Consider the following 22533-nt stretch of genomic DNA (forward strand, 5'->3'; position numbering starts at 1 on the left):
AACCAGTATGACTTCCTAGGTTGGGCTGGTACGCAAACTGCGTGGGTGTCTATCCCCAACATTAGGATGTGCCATATAGTCACAACACAAGTGTCATTCTCTTTAGTAAATAGTACTATGGCCTTTGTGGTGCGTTGCTCTCATGTAAGCGATGTCCCTTTTCCTGTCCTTGCGAAAATCCATCCAAAATTAACCACATGCTTAAGAGACTTGATAGAGTTTGGCAGCTAAATTCTCTGAATACTCCGTTTTTAATGACCAAGTTCTTATCCCACAGCTGCACGGAGACTTCCTGTATGATTGCTGTTCCTGACTTCCAGGGGCCAAAACTGAGAGCAGGGAAACAGGCTCCCCTGTGTTCTCAATGCTCCTTTCATGAGCAACCTTAATATTGGCATTTCCTATCTTTTGCACGCTTGACTTGTAACCTTAATGTTCAAGGGATTTTTTGTGTGTAATATATAGACAGCACTGCTACTGAATTTTGCAACACACGTGCTCAGTCCTACCTTTATTAAAGAAAAGAGATGTTTTGTCATTGTTTGTGTCATGGTAGCTGTCAAATCTTTCCCTAGGATCTGAGATTAAAAGACTAGAACTAATCCCAAAATCTATATGCATGGGTGCTGGTTTGATACTCTGCCAGAACAGCATATGCTGTCACATGGGGAACTGAATCTAGGAATGTGTAAGGAACTCTCTCTCTTTCCCATTGAGAAGGAGCATTTCAATAGCATAGACATAATACTCTCTGTTCTGGGTGAGAGGACAATCACACTGACCTATCCTGTCTCACTTCCTGTTGGTAAGTATTAGTGACTCTTTCAAAAGTGAGGCACATCTTTTTAAATTCTGGTTCAAAATAGAGAAAAGGGGCCAGAAAAAGAACGTAGCAAAAAATGCCGCTAGACTTGCTGACTCTCACAGATTCTGTTTGATAAATTGCACAGTCACACCTGTATGCTGGGTTGGTTTTGGTTTTGTTTTGGTTTTTTTTCCACATGGTGTCTGACTTGTCAGCTCATTCTTCTCTCCTGACAATACATACTTTTCCAGATCTGCTACTCCTTTGTCTGACTCCAGACAAAGGATCAAAATAATGACTGTGAGGAAAAGAATTGAATTGGAGTGGCTGATCATAAACAATGCATAAAATAACTGGATGAAACGCAACTTGCATACATTATTTAAGTCCCTGTTGTACTTTTTATAACCTTATGAAGCTTTTTCCCAAAACAATTTTAGTGGCAGAAAATTTCAAAACAGTAAATACTAGTAATGGGCTGGGTAGCTGAAATGAAGATTTGGTTCTTTCTTCTAGGAGCCTGACTTCTTACAGCATTTCATATTTATGCCACTGTGTTCTTACTTGGGCTGAATAGAAACAATGTGTCTCTTTCCAAGCGCATTGAATCAGATTACAGAGAAATGTACTTGACTACTCTGAAATGATTTTGTTCACTGCCAGCATTAACTTAGTACTTGGACCTCGCCATTAGTTTTCAATCTGCTCTGGCTGATGGAATGAGAGGTTCTAATAAAGAAGTATTTTTTTAAATGTGCAGACACACACGTACACACACCCACAGACTATAAAGCAGTCACAGCTGAATGACACAGATTGCTCATTTTCTCCTTCATCAAGTCTACACTGACCAGAATGAGAATTCGTGCATTAAAGTTTAGACTTTTTTTAAAAAAAATATTTCCCCCCAATTAATAATCCTGTGAGTGCAGCTAAGGTGGGGGGGTGTGGGGGGGAGGGGGGAAAGAGGGAGAGAGGTTTGGGGGAACAACAGCAACATGCATCTCACTTATAAGTAAACATGTTTCCCTGGATAGGAAATTGCCAACCATGATAAGTGATAGAAACCTTTCAGTGTGAGAGTTGGTTGGTGTTTTTTGCTTGGGGGAGAAAACACCTGCCTGAGACTGGCTGTGACATAGTGAAAACTGTGTGCAGTTTTGCATCCTTTGTCTGATATCCCACTGTTGGGATTCATAGAATGTGTCCAAACACATCAGCTTCATGCTGTTTCTCAATCTCTTTGTCTTATAAGTATATTTAAATATTGCTGGGAGGATGCTGTTCCTCCCTCCCCCCACCCTCTTTATTTTCCAGATGATATTTACCATGGTGCTTTTTCAGCACTTAGGTAAATTGTTTTATAGGAATTAGTGTTGGCCTAACAGTGTATTTCATATATCTAAAAAATAAAAAGGCCCTAAAATAGGGCCTAACAGTAACTGAAGTTGTGTGCATGTATTTCCTCTGCTTATAGTGAGTGCTTCATCCACCTTATGACTCACCTAGTTTATCCGAGGCACCATAAACTTCTCTCAAGCAAATTTTTACTAATTTGTAGCCCTCTTGCACTGTGAATTTAATGTTCCCTTCATTAGAATCCAAGAGGGGATCAAATAAATTAAGAATCTTACCTCGGAGCTGGGAAATCGTATGTCATAATGGCTTGATAATTTGCTATGTACATAGATAACACAGGAGTAAGCCTCTCTCCTCTATCCTCTTAAGATTTAGACAGCCTCTTTTGAGTAGGTCCCTTTCTATCTAAGGTATTTATATGATCCCTATTACCATTGTAACTAAGCACATCACACTCTTTTTCATGCAGGGTAGCAAATAGGTGGACCATGGGCCAAAACTGGACCACCAGATGCTTTTGAAACGGACCCCAAAATCTATTTATTATTGTTATTATTACTTTTTTCTGGAGTCTTGATTGTATCTTGACCAAGAAATTTGGACCTTGGCAAAAATAACTGACTTGCCCTTGTTTTAATGTATTCATCCTTATAACATCCCTATCGGATAGGGATGTGCTATCATCCACATTTTACAGACGGACTGAAACACAGAGAGACTAATTCATTTACCCCAGACCACACAGGAAGTCTGTTGTGGCACAGGCGATTGCACTTGAGGCTCCCAAGACCCAGACTATCGCCCTTCTCCTCTAAAAGACCTGCCCCAGTAGGGTGTGCTGCAGGCATTGGACACCACTAAGGATCCTAGTAATAGAAAAATAAACTGAAATAATGCTGGTATACTTTGTACAGTTTTCTCACCATGATGGTACTAGAAGCAGATTGTAAGTACAGTTTCTTGGACAAGTCTAAAAACTCTTTGACTTTGGAAAATTCAGTGTCAACATCATGAAGAGTATACATGTCTTTTTTTTGAATGGACAAGACAGAATTGTCAAGAATCTGGACCCAAACATGCCACCATTTCCTGAAATGTCTTCAAATCATCATAAGAAGAGAGAGAGAGGATCTGAGAGTCATCTGGCAGTGAAGAAGTAGAGGTGGATATAAACCTTTAATATCAGCAAGTCACTCAGGAGTGACTTGTATATTCCCTAAAGACAATGTTAATCACCATTCTTCAAACATCATCATTTGAGGATCCAAACTTGTTTAGTCAAGATTCTGACCATATTCTTTTTAGGATGTTGATTGAGGAGATGTCCATGAGGTAATTTGTCATAAGAAAGCACTTGGTCACAAACTGTCTATGATCTATTAACAGCTTTCATTTGCACATGAGGTATGTTACAACTGCAGAAAGCTGAGGGAAGAGTTGGTCCAAAGAAAGAAGTATGATTGAATAGGGATGAAAACCCTAACTCATTACAGAACAAATAAAGCAATCGAATATGAACAACTGGTGTAAACAACATAGAAAGCTGTAAATCAATCCTAACAAACATAGTTATGATAGAAACACTTCGACTGGTTTGGATCAACTAGCACTGTACTTATTCAAATAAATAATTTATTTTTGAAGAGTGAGCCTGAAACTTGATTCATAGCTCGAGTAAATATGAAAAGACTGCTGTACCTGTCTATGAATCACAATGGATTCATGTATTTTCATCATATACTATACAGTGGAAAAATGAGAAGGTGTTTTTACTTTCCTAACAGGGCTTATGAGCAGAGAGTTCAATTTTGAAATCTTTGGTGGAGCAAATATCCCATGGGAACATATGACAAACAGTGACTAAGATCTATGAGGGATGAAAGAAGACTTTGGAGAAATTTATATGTTCAATTAATTTGGTCTCAGCTAGTATGTTTTCAGCTGCTGCTAATTTTTTTTTTCTTGATTTACAAAAGCTGGGGATTTTTTGTCTGCACAGAATAGCTCTTAGAACATGGTCCAAAGAGCAAATTATGAAAATGCATAATATGGGGGAATGGAGTGTATTTCCTCATTAACATGGTCCGATTTTAATTAAAAATTCAATTACCTACTTCATAAAGAACCTGGAGATGTAATATGCAGTGCAATAAAGAAACACAATATCCAGAGTTCAAAAATAACATTTTAAAAATACTTGCTTTCTCCATTTCTGAACATTACAGTCTGCACAATGATATGTATTTTAGTGTGCATTGTTAATTTCAAAGGATACTGTTTTAAAACAAACTACCAGGCTATTTGGAAACAGATCAGCAGTGGATGGAATGGAAACATACTCAGAAGTCTGCCATCTCCCATCTATCTATCTCAGCTGTGTGCGCTAATTGAACAAACACACACACACACACACACACACACACAATTAGCATACATGGCTGAGATCTCAAGTGAAATTAATGAATCACATTGTCCAATATGCCTTTAAAGTAAGATTTAATCAATGTAGTTATTAACAGAATAATTAATTTTCACAGTAATTGGCAGGCCCTGCTTCAGCTGTCATTAATTTGTTCATTTACGTGATAGACTGTTCTTTAGTGTGTGGAGAATGATTTTGATATATGTTTTTCAGTAAGGTGGGCAAAGTTAAACCACAGACCTTCAAGGATATTTCAAACCAAGTTATGTTGCATGAAGTTTAGTCAATATTTGTTGACTACTGCTTTTGTCAATGCTGTACCATTCAGATTCCTAGAGTTGTGCTTTTGTGGAGTAAATACAGAAAGTATCCTACACTTAAAAAGAAATAATATTAAAGATGCTGACTTGGAATGTACGTATGTAAGAGGCTCTGAATGTTAATTGAATTGTAAAGTACTGTATGTGGCTGTAGTCCATCTATTGGTCTATGTTGTGCCCTTAAGGCACAGCCTCAGTTTTGGAGAAAGGTAGTAGAGAGAAGTACCACCAAAGTGCTACCTTCTCCCAGAGCACAGAGGAAGAATGGTCATCGCATGGAAGGCTGCAAAGTGCAGTTTCCCTCAGGTGAGGCTAGCTTCACTGGCCAACATGAGGTTTGCAGGATAGGGGGAGAATAGAATCATCTGTCATCACTAACCTTGTAGCATCCTTGTGCACAGAGGAGTGTGAGGGCCCAATTGTTTCTAGCCCTGGTGAGGGGGTATAAATTGTGGCTAGCAGACCAGGACTCCTGGCATCCTATTTTTCTGAGTGCAAACAAAGAGTAAGGCCCAATCCATCTATTTAAGAGCTCTTTCATCTGCTACCTGGGCAGATGAAGGGAATAGGAAATGCAATACATTTGTACTCATAGAGTTTCATTTGCATTTGAAGGTGAGTTTTGTTTCCCACCCTGAGGAAGAAACAAGGGGTTAGGGCTCCATTAACAGTGAAGGCTGCATGGCTCACAGGGACTCTGCAGAGTTCCAGAAACCCTATGTCTCTGCACTGGCTCCTGGCTCCTTCCACACATCTGGACCTTTGGCACAATAACACCGGAAGGAACTGTGCTTTAGGGGGGCTACCTCTTACTACTTGTGGAACCTTCTATTGGAGGGTGGGATGGATTTCACATCAGGGATTAATGTCAACACTTGGCATATACTTATTGTTTGTGGGTGGACAATGCTACGAAGAACAGACACACACACACCCAATTCTGTCTCTTGCTAGGACATCCTTCCAATAGTACAGAACCCAGTCCTGATAGAATTTTAATGAAGAGGCTTCCAAAAGGGAGTGGAAGATGATACTGCAGAACCAACACTCCAGCCATTTATGCCTTCCCCAATTTGTATCAAGGAGAAGGAATGATATGGCCCTGCTTCATTAGGATACATAATACAAACAGTTCCTTATACGGTATGAGACAGTGAAATTCAAATTACAGAAGGATCAAATATTTCACTTTAAAAGGATAAAAATAAAAATACTATTGGGAATTATATTTCCAAACTATTCCACACTGTTTCATAGATGATCAATTATTTATTTCCCTATATTAGTCTGCTTTTGTCTTTAAGTTTTTCAGATATGCAAACGTAGTTGAAATTACTGCCATCTCCAAAAGTGCCTTGGCATCATCTGATGTTTGCTCATACAAGACCAAGAGAAGGTAAAGTGAATCTAACCCACTGGCTTGGTTCATGGACTTTTTCAAGTGGCCTATTCTGCCTTCATTTTCAGTATGGATATACAGCCTGCAAAGACTACAGATCACAGCCTGTGATGATTTATCCTGATCTTGGCAGCAAGCTTAATGGATCAGAGCACTTCCTGTTACATGTATTCTTTGTGGGCTGTGTCTTGGTACTAAAAATAAGGCAGAGTGCAGTTCAGTGTTATGCAAAGTACGTTCAAACTGGCAAGTTGGCAGTGAGCCCTTATTTGGGAAAAGTTTTGGTGAGCATCACTGGTTAAGGATTTCCTTTTTCTAAGAAATGAAAACATAGTTTGGTGGGCTTTGTATTGGATATACATGTTCCTTAGAGCAACAAGCTGGCACTTGCACTCAACACCCCCCCCCCCCTCACTCCCCCCGCCCATGTTAGCTGGTGTCAGAAACAGTAAAGGAAGCAGCACTACTTTGTCCGGTCAGATTTTATTCTGCTTGCAATGAGTCAGTATAAAAAAGGACTAGTGTGTGAAATGGGACAAAGTTTGGAACATGTTATACACTGAGACAAAATATAACGCCGCTTTGCAAAGGATGGTTGGTTTCCTGCCTATCACATGGCTGATCTGGGTGGGATATGAAATGGAAGGGGAAGCTGTTACCAAAGGAGGTTACAATAGAGGAAGAATGTGTACTTCTCCTAGCTGGCTTCTGGTGGCTGTTACCTAGTACTCTGAGCTGATTTCAGGCAAGCCCTGAAGAGATGAGAAGAAACCTGTAGCTGAGATGTTACTTTTTGCCTTCCTCTGCACAACTGCTTATTTGCACCTTTGACTCCCTACCCCATCAGAAAACAGGGAAGGACCCAGTCTTGCTTTATGCCACAACTGTGAAGTGCAGACTGGTTCAATATGGCACAGTTAAGCCCACAAATGTTACATGGTAACTGTCCAGTGTCATGTCACTTAGGGGAAAGAGTCCAGTTCTGCTCCCATTTAAATCAAGGGGAGCTTTGCCAGTGACTTCAATGGGGACTGAGATTAAGATTGGGCCCCACATGTTTAACCTGCTTGGGCGGTATAATCATGCTTCTATTAACTCTGTTGGGAATCTCATGTCTAAATCCCCTATCACACAGAATATCTATCCCTAAGAATGGAAATGCTATATTCCTCCTAGCAGGTTTATATCATGAATCATATTGAAATATAATTTACTTCTAAAGCATGAATTATGGGATATATTTACTGTATGCTGAAATGCATCATTAACAGATCATTTATCTTGCATAATACTGTGTGGGAAATGAGCTTTTATCCTAATACTGCTGGGCTGTTTTAATAACAATAGACAAATTACAGATCATTCAGTGCCCTGATCATAAAAATGTATATGATAGTTGAAACAGAAATGTTAACGTACAGTTCTGTGTGAATGGAAACATTTTTGCGTTTAAAATTCATTAGCTCCTGATATGAAATGCGGTAATAATAATTTATATCTCTCCCAAGTTATTTACAGTAACCTTCGCAGAACTAAACCATGTATATTTTCATTGCTTTTGAGTTGCCAGATGAAATTGAACATGAAAAGTAAATTGAAAAGTTATTTAGTGCCAATTGGTTGACTATTTTGGCACAACAGGGTGTGTGTGTCAGCAAATGCCTTTTTAAATAGCTGAAACAGAACACAAAATAATTCTTTAAAATGTATGGTTCATAGATTGCACAATAATCCGCTGAAGTACTAATCTGTTTTTGGTTTGATAGCACAGCAGCTGAGTCTGTAAATTACTACCCTTAATGATCTTTTGCTTTTCTTCGGCTGTTGGGAAATGATACTGAAATTTTGGTTCTGAGTTTGAATTAATATTAAAATCCACATTTTCTGTTTGATATTTTTTAAAGAAAGGCTCATAAAGAGGGAAATAAAATATGTATCCATGTTCACACCAGTAATCTGTGCTTTCTCCTTTTAATATATGAAGCCAGTTGTGTCATGAAGGCAGAGCCCTGCAATGGAGATGGTCTGCAGTTCCCCTCCCAACGAAGTATCAGAAGCAGAATGCGTGTTAGGTCTTCCTGGTTTCCATAGATATATGCTTGCTACTATATCCCTTTATGGGGAGATTCTTACTGCCCTTTATGGGCTGCAACAAGAAGATGGGTCCTACTTCCTCCCTTCCTATTCATTCTGGGGCTACATTAGAGCATGAGAACCCTTTTTGCATCCCTTCATTCCACCTCTGTGCACTGTGCACTGAGGTGTCCCTTTGTGCCATTTGGGAACAAGTTGGAAATGCAGTAAATGCTAATGGTGGGTTAAATGGAATTTTTCCACTGTTTCAGCACAGCGGAGAACTTGTTAGGATTTCTTTTTACTTAATCTTCTGAACCAATGTATGGTGGCTGTAAAGTGATTCCATGAAATAGCAAATTACTATATAAGAACAGTAAAAGAGTCCATATACAACTGTATTATTGATTAAATTAACTTCACTTCCTTTTGTAAGAGAAAATGGATTTTGCTCTTCCTTTCCTGAATTTGAATTAATATGTAAATATACCAGCATTTCTTAAAGAGACCAGATTTGCAGTTTAAATGCCTGGGATATAAGGCAAGGTCAATCATTTCATCTCACCCTCTTCCTTTCTACAAAAGGATTTTTTAGCATCAAGCTGAAAGCAAAAGGTATATGAGTGACACATTTATATCACAGGAACAAACTGATGGGAACCACAGGTTCTTTATGATGACAACACCTTACTTTGTGTTTCTTGTGCATATTCAGTCCTGTGCTTATTTTAGAGTAAGAAATAATTGTTGTTTTTGTTTGTTTGTTTTGTTTTGTTTTTTACTGCTGTTGACCCCTGTTAGCACATACACAGCCAGTATAACGTATGGAGAAGTCTGACTTTGTCCTTGTCAACAGCTAATTTCCAGTTTCAGGGACACATTCTGTTTCCAGTTATAACTATATCTAACCTCACTATTGACAATAGGGTTGTGCTTGTTAACTACAGGCAGAATCTTGCCAGCAGAGTCTTGCATATGACTCCAATTCAACTTTCAGATCCTAGGCTGAGTTTGCAGGGCTGGCAGAAAGAAAAGATGTTTTCATATAGATTGAGCAGATTTATTGTTGGTATAATTATTGCATAGTCACTTTTTCCAGAATAGAACCACATTTTCAAGATATTTATTGTGGGAGGGAATTAAGTCTGTTCACCTAAAAATTATATAATTCTGAGACCAGGCAAAAGTTTACTTCTCTTTTCCCATCCCTTCACCTTGAAAGGGTGATGAGATTTTTTGAGGCCCAAACTAGCACCTCTCTTAAAATTGTGATTGAATGGCAGTGGGAAAGTGGTAAATGGGATAGGTTCTCTTGGGTAGGGTGTGGGTGTGTTGTGGCTCATAGCATAATGGCTATGGGTGATGGTTGTGTTGGGACAATGAGGCATATGGCAGTGGAGAAGGAATAAGAGTCGTTTCCAGGGGTGAGTTGGAAAAGTAAAGGGGAAGGATACATCTCACAAGGATAGTGGGCAGAAGGATGGCTTAAGGCAGGGGTCTCAAACTCAATTTACCTTAGGGCCAGTGCCAGTCCTCAAATCCTCCCAGCGGGTCAATAATGTCACTGAAGATGGTGTTCAGAAAAGAAAAAGCTTATATTGTATATTTTATTTCAAATTTCTTAGAAATAATAAAATTGTCATACAACTTTATACAATTCTTCACCTGCCAGTGAGTTTTTAGTGTTTGTCAGACACCTGGCAACGCTTCAGTTCTGTCAGTTTGTTGACGTTTGGGAAACCTTCAGGATTGCAGCAAGGTGTGCATCACATAGTTGTGTTCGGTATTTTGACTTGTTTATATTCATTGTGGAAAAAAAGTGACGCTGCCTCCATGGCTGACTCTGCCCGACAACTAATAATGTTGCCTGTATGGCTGACTGTGCCCGGCAACTAGTGATGGTATCTCCATCCCTCTCCCCCAGCCAATGGGAGCGGTAGGGGACGGAGCCTGCAGCAGACATTGTCGGCAGTGTGGCTTCATGCATCTCTCCTCCGCGGACCGCAGTGGGGAGGTTCTCGGGCCGCAGATGGCCCGTGGGCCGGGGCTTTAAGACTCCTGGCTTAAGGTATATGTAACCTGTTATGCAGTGAACATGTAACTTACGACAGTAGATAGAAGGTCCTCCTCTGACCATTTCTCTATATGCCCTGAAACATCTGCCCTCAGTGACATGTGACTGGAGGTGGGTGGGATAGACAGTATAAAGGAAAAGAGAAGGGGCCTGCAGACAGAGGTGGGTAGTATTAGTGAGTGCACCTGGCACTATACTGACATAGGTAGGGTGGCTGAGCAGTGGCAGCCAAAAAAGGGGCAAAGATTGGTTTGGCAGTGAAAAAGAGGCAGATGAGAGAGTTTGCAGAGTCAGAAGGAAAGGCAGTTAGGAATAGGCTGGTAGAGGTGGCTGGCTGTTTACTCCATTTATTCCACAAAAAAAGGGGTAACCCTTCAAAGCTGGAGTGCTGATTGTATAGCTTTAATATTCCTCTCTGGCAAGAGAGCTCATTGTGTCTTGTGCACATTATCCAGTGTTAATTATTTTATAAGCATTTCCATATAAATTAAACCTGTATGAAAACAAAATGGAGAGAACTAGACCCTAGCTTGAGTTAATAGGTACTGCTGTAGACAATGGAAGCCTTCTATTCTTACCTATATCTGTGTCTTTCTGTATAGTCTTGATCCTGCCTTTGTAAAATGTATAATGTACACTGCTTCTTTCTTTAGTGGATAATCATTGTTATGATTTCAGAGACTTCACAGCATATGGACTCTAATATGTTCTTTAAAGAACAGCATGCTATTGACGGTATACATCTGCCTGAATAGTGTTTACCCTTGCAACATTTTTCTTTTGGCGTAGGAATGGCATCTTCAAAAAGATTTTCACATTCCTAAACTCCTTCCTTTTTAGAGCATAATTTCCCTTCACTGAGGTTTTCCCCGGAAGACGCTTATCTCTTTGGCACATCTCTAGATTTGCACATTGTACTTTGTAGGGTCAAAACCTTTGAAAAATGTCATTATTATTTTATTATTCTTTTGTTGCCAAATATAGCTCTGTGTTTCCAAGGAACTTGACAGTAGAACTGGCATTTAGAGTATGTAGCCATTCTGCATCTTTGGACTATCTATCATTGTGACATGAAGATTTGAGATTTATATTTATTTTATAAACTGAATCTCTCCATTACTCTAATTGCATTCAAACTAAAACAAAAAATCCTCAGCCCCAAATCAGCAACATTTACATGGTAAGCTGCTACTTACCCAATTAACTAAAAGAAAAAAAATTACCCCTCACCCCTTCCTTGAAGACCTAACCTGGGGGAGGGAAGAGGAAAAGGCATTGCTGTGTTTCTGGAAGGCCAAAATACTCTGCCACTTTTTAAGCAAGGTGAGAAAGGTGCTAGAGAATTGAGGCCCCCTCACTGACCACACCTTATCAGTGATGTAAAATTATCTGAGATTAATTTACCTGCCACAGGATCACAGAAAAGGATATCCATCAGCATGGAATAATGTACAGACAGAATTAGTCATTGATATCAAGATCTGAATGGATTTCCCAGGCTCTCATAACATCATATCATAACGTCAAAGTTTTGCTGGAACTCTCCTGGATTTATCAGAATATCAAGCAAAGCTGATGGAATAACAACCAAGAGACTATTTTTTGAATCATCTCAGAAGATTTTTAAATGTATTTTGAGTGGTGTAGCCCTTCCTGAATATATTTCAACCAAAGGCCAGTCTTCTGTGTATAATACCACTGAATTGATTTCCAGTGGGGCATAATTAAAGGTTGCATCACTGCCCCTAAAGTTCAGATGTAGTGTCCTAGTTCAAAACCATGCAAATATGCACTCATTTCTCTAATGTATAGAGCACAAATCTGATAACTTTTTCCAAAAATTTATATTGTTGAGTTTTTTTCCTAATCTCTATAGATAAAACCTTACAGTGAGAACTGTGAATGAGAGTCATGTTGGTCTACCTGACAGTTTGATTCAGTGTATTACTATTTTTGCTTTCTATAGAATTGGTTCATGGCTCTCTGAGGAGGATTCCCTAGCATGAATAGGTTATGGAACTTAATTGCATCTCACTCAGAATCAGATTCTGCAACTCTTATTCACATCGAGTAGTCCTGAGTCAATGGGACTATTCACATGGCTGAATACTACTGAGCATGATCAAGGGCCACAGAAAATGCTTTGAGAAAATGAGCTCTTCAAAGAATGTAATAGTTATCATCTACAAAGGGCAAAAAGAGAAAATGTACATAGTAGAGAAATTACCTATTAGTTATGGGAAACAGCATTGTGAGCTTTTGAAGATTGCACCATATTTAGTAATATTTAATAATAAATCTTACATTTGCAGACCAGATAGATGTGCTCATGTTGGATCACTAAAACCAACGCACTGGTTCTGATCCATCAAATCTCTTCTCTTCAATTAAAAAAATAGAGAGTAGAAAATGGGAGATGTGATCTGTTACTTCAATGAGTTTTCTGTTCATGATAGAGTGATACTGCAGGGATGAATTGCACCTCTGAGCTCTCCCCCAGTTTCTCTGGGCTCTTTCCAAGTGACAGGCCTCTACCTGCACTAGTTCTAGAGTGGAACTCTGCAGTTCACTTTGCTTAGACTGGATTACCAGGCTACTGAACCTCCTATCCCCACTGTACTGTTATGGTTACAGGGTGAGGGGTGGCTTATGTCCCTTTGCAATCTCTCACCAGTGCAATGTCTGAGGTGATAGGTTTCACTACCTTCATCTGTCTGTCTGGAACCCTTAGTTATGCCATTCTGAGACTGGAGGTGGTAATCCCTGTTTCCAGCCATGTTAACATAATGGGCCCAATTGTAATTGGTATCTGCAAGTATAGCTGTGTGAATAATGGATATTTCAGTTCACTGGCAATCCCCTCTCCCTCACCCCTCCATCACAATAAAGTATTGGATTGAACCAAAAACTTTTAGTTTTCAGCAAATCAAAAGGTTGAAAAAAATGCATTTTTTTTTTTGACAGTTGAAAGTTTTGTTTGGATTTTGACCGTTTTTAAAAATTTGATTGTTTTTAATACAATTAAAGGAAATTTTGAAATGAAAAGTCACTTCAAATGGAAAAATCAAAATATTGCATATTTTTTAAATAATGAAACAATTCATTTTGGTGGGATTTTTTTTTAAATTATTTTTTAATGAAACAATTCACTGAAATGGACACAAATTCATGAAATATTTCAGTGTCACCGAATCTGCAATGTCATACAAAACTCTGATCTCCCATGATTTCATAGAAACAACATTCCATAAAAGGAATTTCCAGACCTACTTAGGAATAGAGGTGATTTTTTAGATCTGTCTCAATTTTCCCTTCTGTGCAAAGGGATTTCCTTTTAATTTTCAGATTGACGGAATAGAATCCTATCAGAAAAGTATGGACCTTTTATAAAGAGATTTATTCCTAGGTCGTGCCTAGTGGAATCACTTACTTCTGAATATGTGTTTTCACTTCTATTCATCACTTACTTTATGCTATAACATTGGTTCTACGTAGTGAAATACTAGTGATTAATGGTTAAATTATACTCTTAACTCAATTTTATATGGAGCATGCACTCTTGCATTAAACCCCCTTTTAAAAATTTTTCTAAAACACCTAAAAACATATCCAATATGAAAAGTAGAATAAAATATGTGAGGTATATTCTTCCATAAAAACTTTAATTTCTATCAAAATTAAAGCATAAATCAGTTTCACTCAAAGTTTGTCAGTTTTGGCTGTTGTTGAAGATAATGGGACCTGTTTCTCTTTTCACTTAGACCAGTCTAAATTGAGAGTAACTCCTGTGAAGTCAGTGGAGTGAAAATTATGTAAAACTGGTGTGAATGAGAGGACAGTTGGACTCACTTGAGCTTTAAAAGGATGTTGCTTCTTTCTATCAGTTCTCTTCCCACCTTGTCTTTCAATAGTATCCAATGTTGAGTAGGTGACATCATTCCTTTCCATTATATCACCAATAAGTAAATATTATAATTACCCTGCAAGCTCAAGCAAAAAGGAGAAATGGAGCTGTCCATGAATAAGCTCTTTTCCAAAGAGAAATATCTGAAATAATGCAAATGGAACAGAGCAAATATGTAGCCATCTAAATTGCTGTGTGCCTAAATGTCTTCATGTTTCCATGTTTGTTCCATTGTGAAAGTTGTAGTTTAAGGGCCTGATTCAGAAAAGCAGTTTACCACACGTTGAACTTCAAGCACATACTTGAGTCCCATTGACTTCAATTGAACTACTCATATGTTTAAAGTTAATCATGAGTTTCAGTGCTTTGCTGAACCAGGGCCTAAAAATTCACAGAAGTTTTTAATATTCTGTAGCATGGGTGTGTTATTTATAATAGATTCCAAGTCACCTCTGCCCAATTAAAGGGTGTGACCATTTCAGTCTGCTGACACATGCTCCTTTCTGCATCCATAGCCATCCACTGCAGCCATATTAAGTCTCACTGTTCACACAGATTCTCAAACAATAGTTGACTGTATTACAATTATATTCCCACATCTCCTCTACTCTCTTTCACCAGTTTCCTGTATCTTTAAGCCTGTCACACAAGTTCAAAAGCCCCAGGACTAAATTGTGCCTCATACTGTGCAATATATTCTGGGTGGGCAGAGGATGCCTAGGACATCTGCACAGGACCTAGCTATAATCTGGCTCCCAGGACAGAGGAGGGGAGAGGAAGAAAGAGAATAGCAATGAGCCCTAGAAGGGTTGTTTCTGGATAGTATAAGGGTTAGACCATGTTCCATCTCTCTTGTTTCCCTCCCTGCAACCTCTTGTACTGGGACAGCTGTGGCAGGGATAGTGCTGGCTGCACCTCTTGAACAGATATGGCAAGGGGTACCCCACCCTGTGATTCCTCCCCCCCAGCCCACAGGTGTTCTGCCTCCAAACAATTTTGAGGTCCTCAAGAGGAGACTTTGTGGGGGAAAAGTTGGCTACAGTGACACTGGCTGACTAAAAGATGAGAGAAGGAGTGAGCTTCCCCATCATTGCCTGACCAGACCAGGCCAAAGAGAGGGAGAGAGATAACACCTCCACTGGCTCTGGCTAAATCCCGAACATCAGCTGGGATGTGAGACTTTGCATATGCCTACACTGCCAAGTTTCTGTGCCACAAGTTATACCACTTTTATTAAAATGCTGGAATTAAACCGCTGTTGCGTGTCCACACTGTGCTCCTTGTGATGCTGGAGCATATCCACATTAGCAGCTCTTGCAACACCAAAGACAGCAGTGCATTGTGGTAGCTATCCCACTGTGCAACCGGATGCAGGGTGCTTTCGGAAGGGTTTGCAATGCCTCATGGGGCAGGCACAGCATCACATGATGCAGGTTTCCCAATCCCATTGTTCCTTGGGCATCCTACTACATTGCCAGCTGCTTTTCAAATGAAGTTAGAGAGGGTGGAGAGTTTGTGACAGGAAGAGTGTGTGTGTATGGAGGGGGTGAGAGAGACAGTGTGTTTTGGGGGACAGAGAGTGTGTCAGCATGCTGTCTTGTAAATTCAGACAGCGGCAGGAGCAGATCAGCACAGCATGCAAGGGCTGTCAGAAACGGTGCTTTGAAAGGGGCGGAGCACATGTCTCCAGGGCAGCTGAGTTCAAACAATGAGCAGAGCAGTCACTTGAGGCATTATGGGACAGCTTCGGAGGCCAATTACAGCGCAGAAAGCAATCCAGTGTCTACACTGGCAATAGAGCGCTGGAGCCTCTGTGCAAATAGCTTTACGACTCTCGTCAAGGTGGTTTTTTTTCAGTGCTGCAACTGAGGAGTTTCTGCGCACAAAGTGGCTTGGTAGTGTGTACACATCTGCAGTTTGACTGCTTTACTGCACAGAAACTTGCCAGTGTAGACAAGTCCCTAGTCTTCTCCCCAAACCCCCTCACAGATTTGTCATTTTTCTTCCCTACCTTATTTCTTCTCTTTCTTATCTCCTTTTTCTTCTGTCTAATAAGAGTCTGGCTTAGCCAGCCGAGATTGTCTATTTTGAAACACCGACGTAAGCCTGGGACCAGAAAGGCAAATTAAAGCAATGTATTAATCAGTGCAACAAGTTTGCCACATCTTAGACTGGCTAATAAAACCATGTGCTGTGCCTGGGTTTTTCCAGCAGTGTGATTGCAAGTAGAAGTCAACACCAGAGACAGAAGCTTAATTTCCCATCTTTGCTATTCTTTTCTCTCTCCTTTTGTGTGTGTGTCTAATTTTGTCATCTTAAAAAAAAAGAGAAGGGGGGATCAGACTTCAAGTCAATGACAGCAATAACAACAGCTCCAACCCATTTCAACTAAATTCTCCTCCCCCAAATGCACAGTTATTACCATCTTTAATACCATCTAAAAGACTGTCAAACTTGGGGGTTTTGTTCTAAAAACTCTTTAAAGCTAGAGGGAACAAGAGATGTTGTTAAATTAAAAGCCTTATTTAATACTTCACATTTCAAATGCTTTAACTGTTTTTCCCTCTTTAATAAAAAAAAACTTTAAAAATGTTTAATGGTGCATTTGCCATAGTACTAAGCAGGTTGAGGTCTCTGTAGGCCAAACCTTATTTAGAACTCTTTAATGCTGAAGAGTTGCAGGGTCATTTTGACACCTTTAACTTGTTGGGCCCATATTATTCCATATAATTTAAATACAATGGTATCTCCTTCCAGTTCCCAGAATGGCTTATATCCAATTGAAAGCTATACCACAGCTCACCAGGCAGGTGGATAGCTTTGAAGACTATGTTCAGTTTTATTTTCACATGTTTCTTTTTGCTTTTTTCTTATACTCTTTTTCTTTCCCCCTCCCCCCAGGTTCTGTCTACTTGCATAGACAAATCTTAACTTACATTAGTATTAAACATCTCAGATGGAAAGGGCCCATCTATGTTTTCATTCTATGTCTCTTTATACATTCTAAGTACCCTTTACAGGACTCCCACTGACTTCAGGGGAGACAGTGGATTTCACTCCATATGAGGGAGGGGCAAGGAGGATGAGTGATATTCCTTGCTGAAATTACATGGATCTTGAAGGTTTACTTTCTTTGGGGTTTTGATCTGTTTAATTGTTGTCTTTGTTGTCACCAATAGTACCATTTGACTTCTTCTGTACTATTTTTCAACCATCTTTCACCCACTCAAACATGCATACACTCTCCCCCTCTTCCCCCATATGCTCTCACACTTTTAAGAGTTCCCAGGAATTCTGACTAAGATATGACAGCACCTTTGATTGGCTAAATAGTAATCTGAGGCACACATCAAGGTGCTATGGGTGATTCAGGACATGGACAGACAGGAGAATCTGAAGGAGACCTATATCACACCCACCTTTTGGGTTTTTTTCTATCTAAGCCCCTTACAGGAAATAAAATTTAAATATAAATACTGATACATCTTTGACCATATTTTTTCTTTCATGAATCCTTCAGTATATTTCTCTTTGGCTGGCTCTTCATCATCACATCTATAATGTTTGAATACATTGTGAATAATACATGTCTGGGTTCTTTCTTACTGTTTCATGGATATAATCCTATCAGAGGAACTGTCATGGTTTAAGCCTACTAGTCCAGATAATATGACAGAGTATGTGTTATACAGCAGCAATGGAGGGTCTTTCATCTCTTTGCTGTGGTGTATGATGTTACACGGATTGCTGATACTGCATTTTGAAATATTAAATTGTGGTTCTATACTGAAAAGAGACTTTATAACAGGGAGCCCCACCATGCCTTTAGTAGAGTCTCTGTCACTGCATGGCAGTGTCTAGGACCCTGCAGAGGAGGAATGCATGCAGAGCCACTCTGAGGTGCTAGACTTCTGCATAAAGATATAATCAGTGGCTCATGTTGGCATGTAGATCAAGGAGTCTCTCTCAAGGGACAGAGAAAACTAGGTTTTGAGACAGAGGAGCCATACAGGGAAACCTTTAGAACAGCCTCACTGGAACAATAAAGACTGAAGTTTATATTTTGCTAATGATGGTGTTTGCATTGCAAATAAAGCCGGACACTAGGAAAGGGGCAAGTTTGAATGGTGTATTTAATGTGTGTGTGTTCTGTTGTAGTAAGGTGGGAACTTCACCTGCTTATGGTTTCTCAATTCATTGATGTGCTCAGATTACAAGTAAAAAGTTTTTTTTCTAACTGATAAATCTGCAAACTCAGCCTAGTCTCTGAGAGTTAAACTGGATTTACTTCCAGCAACACCAGTAATAAAAGATTCTAGAGGCCTTCAATGGTAATGGCACAACCTTGCTGCCTTTAAATTATGCCCTCAGAGACATTTGTACAATACATTTGCACACATGTGCTTGATCTTCAGAGTTGTGAGGTTCCCACAACTCCAAATGAAGTAAATGGGATCAGCAGGCTACAAGAACATCTGAAAATCAGGCTCCTAGTAAACAACTCCATTAGTACACAAGAAGGAATAAAATCCAGTTTGCTCAGTCTTAGCTGTGTTGGCTCTGCAGGGCTCACAGGAGTCAAAAGCAGTAACAACTTACTTTGAGCACAAGAGCAAGTGGTATACATAAAAGGAGGATCTACGTGGAGCAAGAAGGGGTCATTGATTGTCACTTTTCACACGTTAAATGTTTGCACCATGTTCACAGAAAATCTCAACCTTTAAATAAAAATCACAATGTTATCATATATGTAGACAGCATTGTCTTTGCACAGGAAGAAGTCCCTAGTTCTCAAATCGCAGACAAGTTATATAGATCTGTTAGTTAGGAGAATTAGCTTCTACATTTGAGATGTCAGTCATTGAATATCATTTAAATATTACAATCTTTGCTACATGTTAATAGTTGTTAAAAGGAAATCAGTGGTGTTTTAAGGAATATTTAAATATTTTAGTTAATATTCTTTGCAAAGTCTTTAAAATGCCATTAATTGTGCAAACACAATTGGATGATTTCACTTAGAATTTTTTAAGATCAGGCCTGATTTTTCGAGGTGCTGAGTATTCCCTCACCACAGCGCAAGCATTTTTGTACAGTGATGAGTACTAATGTGTCATCTCGGCGCATACCTTTGCTGAAAGTGAAGATAAACTCATCACTTGACTGACTCAATCTTCCATATGCTGATGCAACCGTCTGTCCACGTTCCTACAGCTTCTTGTGCCCATTGTCTCTTACTAATTCTAATAATTTCCCAATGTACTGTGACACTAGATATTTGCTAAGAATTAGTTTGATTCTGGCCATTGATTGACCACAGAGAGAAACCAGATGCACCCCTCCCACTTCCGCAGATGTGTAAGAGCTGCTCACAATTGCTATCCTTGCTTTTCCCCTGCTCGCAGAAGTGCAAGGACTGATTCCTATAGCACCCCAAAGGGGGAGAGACTGGCATGCTAGAGGAAGTTTCTATGCTACCCTATTGGCTGATGCAAAATGCATAACTATCTCTTGTGCTCTGCTAGGTTTGGAGCACACTCTTCCTCATCCCCCTACACAAGACTTGTGGCTAAATGCTACAGTAAATTCCAACAGTCTTCTTGTTCAACTGCCACTCCCATGGTGGTTGAACATGTAATGAAGTAGCAATTTTTGAAAAATGTCATGGTGTCAAATCATTTCCCCCCAAAGTTCAAACCTTGAAAGATTTCCAAGTATCTGTTCTCTTTCAAGTTAGCTCACAGCTGCCTGCGCTACATAAACCTTAACAAAACAGTGTTGCTCAACAATGCAAATGCTCTTTGTCCAGTCTTGAGGATATAAATGCAAAGATCACCCAATATTGTTTTTCTGTTAACCATAGAAATGGCTTTGAATTAATTGTACATCTTGATAAAATTTCCTATGAGAAATATTCAAATTACAGTTGTAATTTACTTCAGAAGCTGCAAATGTAATTTGTTTTTTTACATTATTGAGGAGTGGTTAATTAAAATTATATAGATATTTATTTTCTCTTTCTAAATTGCCCCAAACGATTTATTATTATGGTATGTTTTTACAGCACTACATTTTTTATTGCTTTATACTGCACATGTTGAGTTTTAATAGTTGCATCCTTCATTCCATTAATTTCAAATTAAATATTAAATTGCAATGAAAGTTCAATCATAGCTTCTAAAGCGTAAAAAATAAGCCTTGGTCTTCACTTTCAAAAATGAAGGTGATGATGGAATACAGACTAGAGAGGGGAAAAAATCTGTTCTGTCTTTAAAATCCTTGATATTATGCATAAGATTATCTGGTAATTGTGTGCTCTATGTAAATTACCTGCATTAAAGGAGTTAGTTTTAATATGGTTCACTTATTAAGAATAATATAGCCACTAGCAATCTGTAATGCTGCATCTTAAGTGATCTGTAATGCTGTACTTTACTAACACTCAACAAAGTCCTGATCCTTTTGCCAGTGAAGAATTTTGCTCTTAACTTTAGTGGGAATAGGACAGGTCCTAATCCATTTATTATTTTTGTTAAAAATCCCTATTTTCAGTGCTTATTTTTAAGTTGCTGCAGCAGCTCATTTCTCAAGGGTTGGTTATAGGAATCTTACAATATGTGTTTCCCTGTTAACTTTTAAGGGCTTGATCATCCAAACACTTTTGCATCTCAGTACACTTACTTATGTGAGCACTCCCTTTGAAGTTCTAAATCCTGGAATCATAAAACACAAAGGGTGTCAAAGAATCAAAGGTTGTAAAAGTTATAAAGGAAGAGATGATATATCCAAGAGTATTTCAACATGAAGACAAAAATCTAAGCCTGATTCAAAGTCCATTTAAGTCAATGGGAGTCTTTCCATTGAGTTCAATGAAGTTTGGATGACACTCTTAATCTCTGCACAGGTCATTCACTGGAAGCTTTATATGCCACAGAAAGCAAGTGGCTTATTCTCATGTTGAATGTTGGCGTGCAGGCAGAGAAGTCCAAGCATATCCAAGATATTTATCATTCAGCCTGATCCTTATATGTGTTTTGATGCCTTAAAAAGCCTAGTGAATAATGTGCAATGCGAGGAAGTATTAACATCCAAGGGTGAAATTCTAGCTCCATTGAAATCAGTGAACGCACTCCCATTGATTTCAATAGGGCCAGGATTCCATCCACTGTGTAGAAGGCAGCTAGGAAATGTACAGAAAACAGGAAGCCCAACAGTCAACAATTCTTCTAAAAGGCAGAAAGCAAGGAACAAGAAGCAGCTAATGTACCATAGCATTGAAAGGAACTGACTACTTAAAAATCTCAGGCTCAACATATGATCCAAACTGTACTAGCACTAAAGAAGAGGAGAGGGAATTGAATAAGAGATCACAAGGTTGTTAATGGCTTGCAGTAGAGCTGGTTGGATATACAAATATATCAGTTGATAAAGAAGCACTGCAGTAGGGTGTTAGATAAATCTTTAGGTTTGTCTTCACTGCTTAAAACAAGTGTGTTTTTTAGCACAGGATTGCTAATGTGTTAGCTGTACTGCTGTAACCGCCTAACAGAGACAAGGCATTTGAAGTTTTACCACGTGATAAACTAGTTGAGGTCGACCATGGCCAGGATGTTGACCTTGCCCAGCTACTCCAAGTGTCTTGTCTCTACTAGGATTTTACAGTGAGATAACTGTGTGTTATTTATGTTGCTCTGACTCCTCCCACCTCCCTTTATGGTGAGAGCTGAATTCTGTTTTTAATTATGGTCCCTGGGCTCAGGAATACATTTTGGACTCCATGCTCCCCTCAATATATAGCAGCTCTCCCACTGATCACAATGGGAGATTTTAATAAAGATCAAATATGGCCTTTATCTAGTAATTAATCTTCTAGTTATTTATTTGCTTGTTACCTTAGGCCTAAGATGCACAGTTTTTTTGTACTTGTTTAATTATTTCAGTTAGGGATGTAATTTTTTAAAGCAAAATAGTAATACAGGAACAACCTCTGGTGTAGATGCCTTTGCACTGTATAAAGAAGCTAAACTGATACAAGCAGATTCCCCTTCCTATATGGGAATACCTAGAGTGGTATAAAGCACCTATATACTGGTATAGCTGTGTTCACCCTCAGGGGTTGTATTGCTTTAATCATTCTAGTATTGTTATATTGGTACAGCTTTTCCAGGCCATATTGT

General features: G+C 39.1%; 1 protein-coding gene across 3 annotated transcripts in view; it reads left to right on the forward strand.

Annotated features, from left to right (window-relative positions):
* Positions 1-22533, forward strand: part of CLSTN2 (calsyntenin 2) — a 683850-nt gene that overhangs the window by 499897 nt on the left and 161420 nt on the right. The gene's annotated exons all lie outside the window — the stretch shown is intronic.

This window comes from Malaclemys terrapin, chromosome 9 (assembly GCF_027887155.1).
Source record: "Malaclemys terrapin pileata isolate rMalTer1 chromosome 9, rMalTer1.hap1, whole genome shotgun sequence".
Lineage (NCBI taxonomy): Eukaryota > Metazoa > Chordata > Testudines > Emydidae > Malaclemys > Malaclemys terrapin.